Source organism: Nipponia nippon, unplaced genomic scaffold (genome assembly GCF_047370975.1).
Source record: "Nipponia nippon isolate SJK-2023a ecotype South Korea unplaced genomic scaffold, ASM4737097v1 scaffold_24, whole genome shotgun sequence".
Classification (NCBI taxonomy): Eukaryota; Metazoa; Chordata; class Aves; order Pelecaniformes; family Threskiornithidae; genus Nipponia; species Nipponia nippon.
The window spans coordinates 4,723,534-4,727,696 of record NW_028262341.1 but is presented as its reverse complement, the minus strand read 5'-3'; positions in this window follow the sequence as shown (position 1 = coordinate 4,727,696).

Genomic DNA, 4,163 nt, shown 5'->3' with positions numbered 1-4,163 from the left:
TATATTCTTCACCAGAATTGGTACTGATAGGTTGTGACGTGCCTAGTTCTTGTTAGCAGTGCCTATCTCCAAGCTGAAGCAAAATTGTAAGAGGGCAGGACAGGTGTAGCAATGGAGCACTTGAAAGACCTGTTATCACTTGGATCATAGTCTCTTTTTTGGAGAAATCCAAGTACATCAGTGTATTACACTGAGGAGCGTCTAATCAGTGGGTAGACTTCTGTCATAAATGAAGCTAAGAGCTTTTTAGCTTGGCCTTATTTGGCCATAGGAAGAAATACAAAAGGTTAGCCTGGGGAGCAAAAAAGCCGTTCAGTAAAGAGGTGCAGAACAAACTCCAGTGTGGTTTTCCTTTTTGGCCTGCTGACGCATGCTGCTATTTACGTAGCAGTCCAGAGGCTGTCCTTGATAGCCAGGCGTTCACAGTGAGCAATCACAGATCTGAGGTGGCAAGCTGGAAAGTCAGAATGGCTGAAGAAATACATAGCACTGAAGCTTACACCAGTTATTCAGATGAAGCCATGGTGTCACCGGTTACCCAAGAGTAATTAATTGAATTCCTTCAAATTAGCCATCTGTGACATAAAACCAGTAGTAGTCTTGCTCTATGCTTTGTGAGGGCTGTAGAAGCACTAGTGATAACCCCGTACAATAACACACACAGAGAGACCTCTTCTGTCACAAAGCCTGCCAACATGTATGCCAGTTGCTAAACTTTTGTAAATGTTCCATTAGGAGAGTGAGATCGTGTTGAATTAACATTTTGTGTTATACCACTATCAGTTTATTTGATCCAGTATTCGAAGACCTGTAGCCAGATTTTACTGCATTGTAAAACCTGAGCTCCTAAGAGAAGTCTCACAGGCATGCCAATTCAAAAGGAAAGATATCCTCCATCATTTGTGTTTCAATCTGTGCTCAGTATCAGCTACAAGATCTTTAAATATCCAGATCACTGTCAAAATGCCCTATTAAGCCATGCTTAAGTCCATTACGTATATGTAGATAACAGCCATTGCCTGGGTTTTTTCCTTGACCAAAACCTAGAGAATAATTTCTTAGCTCAGAAGTGAGCTTTATGTGAACATAGCCCAAAATGGGGTGTGTCAGGAAACTGCTGCTATAATCCAGCTGAAAGTAGTTTTTGAGGGTCTTGAAATTATTTTTGTATTATAAGAAATTAATTACTAGGTAAATGATACATCTTAAGTATAAAGAACTGGCTCTGATTATTTTTGTTAAGAATTACCAAGTTTTAGTCATAAGAGTTTGACAGTGTTCCTTTAACACTACTTGGATTTAATATTTAAAACATACATTGTAAATTTAAATATTGAAACATCTTGGGCATTTAGAACTGTGTTGATTTATTTGTGAAATCTAAACGTATGTTAATGCAGTTTTCAGTAGACTGAGGAGTTGACAAATCAGATGGGAAGTTTTGCTCTGTAATCTGTCAAGACTTTAGTGATGTTAAACAACGGTTGACACATACAAAAATAATTTTATCATAGATAATAATAATAAAAAAATGTTGTAATCCTATGTAGTCCAGTCATAATTTCTAGGGTTTTTTTTTTTAAGAGAAGTACTTCTACATTCTAAATAGAGTGTAAGAAATTTAGAAGGTGCTAGCAGTGTTTTTTATGCTTCTGAGCAAGAGATTGCATTGGAAACATTTACCAATGAATGGAAACATTTACCAATGAGTAAATTTTACAATTTACTCGAGGCCGCACCTCAAGTACTGTGTTCAGTTTTGGGCCCCTCACTACAAGAAGGACATCAAGGTGCTAGAGCGTGTCCAAAGAAGAGCAACGAAGCTGGTGAAGGGTCTAGAGAGCAAGTCTTATGAGGAGCGGCTGAGGGAGCTGGGGTTGTTTAGTCTGGAGAAGAGGAGGCTGAGGGAAGACCTTATTGCTCTCTACAACTACCTGAAAGGAGGTTGTAGCGAGGTGGGGGTCAGTCTCTTCTCCCTAGTAACGAGTAACAGGATGAGAGGAAATGGTCTCAAGCTGCGCCAAGGGAGGTTTAGGTTGGATACTAGGAAAAACTCCTTCACCAAACCGGCTGTCAGGCACTGGAACAGGCTGCCCAGGGAAGTGGTTGAGTCTCCATCCCTGGAGGTATTTAAAGAATGGATAGATGTGGTGCTCGAGGACATGGTATAGTGATGGACTTGGCAGTGCTGGGTTAACGGTTGGACTTGATGATCTTAAGGGTCTTTTCCAACCTTGACGATTCTATGATTCTATGATTAAAGGTGTGATATTGCCACCAGTGCACTGTTGCAGTAGCAATTAGCAATTAGCACCCGTTGTTCTTTGACGCTCAGCAACCTCACAACAGAGGGGTCCTCCGCGAGACCGGGCAGGGTAGACAGCTGTTTAATTTCCTCCGTCTCCAAGGCAGCTATACCAAAAGCCCACCAGTACCCTTTTGGGTCCTTGAAATACCCTCTGCTGAGGTAGTCTATGCCAAGGATGCACAGGGCCTCTGGGCCAGTCACAACGGGGTGCTTCTGCCACTCATTCCTGGTTAGGCTCACTTTGGCCTCCAATTCAGTTAGCTGTTGAGATCCCTCTGTCCCTCCAGAAATACAGATGGGTTCTGCCCCTGTATAGCTTGACAGCATTAGGGTACACTGTGCGCTGGTGTCCACTAGAGCCTCATACTCCTGTGGGTCTGATGTACCAGGCCATCAAATCCACACAGTCCAGTAAACCCGGTTGTCCCTTTCCTCCACCTGGCTGAAGGCAGGGCCCCTCTAGGTGTGGTCATAGTATTTGTTACTCACTTCTTGTAAATGTGAGTCAGAAGTTCCTTCGTTAACATCAGGAGTAAGATCAGCCCTTCTACTTTGTCTGGGGAATGGCCCACTGGATACTGGAGCAGCAATTTTCCTGGAAGAACCCCCTTTTGTGATTGTTTTTCCTTGAAACTCATGAACCCATGCCTCTAGGGTTAAGGCAGATTTTCCATCCCACTTCCTCATGCCCTCTCTGTGGTCACACAGGTAAAACCACAGGGTGGCCCGTAGTGTGCACCCTCTATATCCTCTCTCTTGAGCAGAGGGACGCTGACTCCTAATAGCTGAGATACTGGTCCGTACAGGTTGAGAGTAAGACATATCCTCTTTGAGTTGCTGGAACTCCTGGGACAGTTTCTCCACAGCCGAGACAAGGGAGGAAGAGAGACTTTCTTTGTATTCCCAGAGTCGGCTAGCTGCTTCATCCACCGCCGGTGCCTCTTCATCTTTCCAGGTCATTACTGCCAATGAGTTGGCATATGACACTGGTGCACTCTGTACCAACATTTGCCACATGGGTCATGTGCACCTGACTTCATCTGGATCTCTGCATAACCACACGTTGTCCAGGTCATCATAAATCACCTGCAGTATGGCTAATTCCCTCAGGTACTGGATATCTCTCTCCATGGTGGTCCATTTTCCTGGGCAATATATAACATCTTCCTTGAAGGGATATCTTTCCTTCATACCTGACAGGAGTCGTCTCCAGAGGCTGAGGGCTTTTGCCCCTTTTCCAATCGCTTTGTCAGGGCCCCCTTCCCTAGAAAGGGATCCCAGCTTCTTGGCTTCCCTACCCTCCAATTCCAGACTACTGGCCCTGTTATCCCAGCACTGGAGCAGCCAGGTGACAAATGTGCTTGCCTGGACAACAGCTGAAATCTTTTCACGTATATCACAGCTCACTCAAGTATGGGGATTGGGTGGTTTCCATCTCGTTTAAGAGTTCCTCCTCCTCTTCTCCTCGTGATGGCCGTGCTTTTTCATCATCCCTTTCTAAATGAGATGACTTTCACTTACAAGATTTCTCTTGTGTATAGGGGCAACTGATAGCAGCACGGGTTAGTTCCCTGGTTCAGCTGCAGTGCCTGTCGCCAGGGTTGGAGTAGCCGTGGTGCCTGTCATTTTGTCATCAGATCCAGAGACCTTCTCTTCCCCTTGAGCGTACTAAACAGTGTTGAACAGGGCTCGGTAGGCATGGGCCAGGCCCCAGCACATCGCGGTGATTTGTGTCTCCCTAGAATTGCTAGGGTGACAGCATACTTTTTCCAAATATTCTACTAATTTTTCAGGATTCTGTACTTGTTCAGGGGTGAAGTTCCAAAACACTGGAGGTGCCCACTCTCCTAGGTAC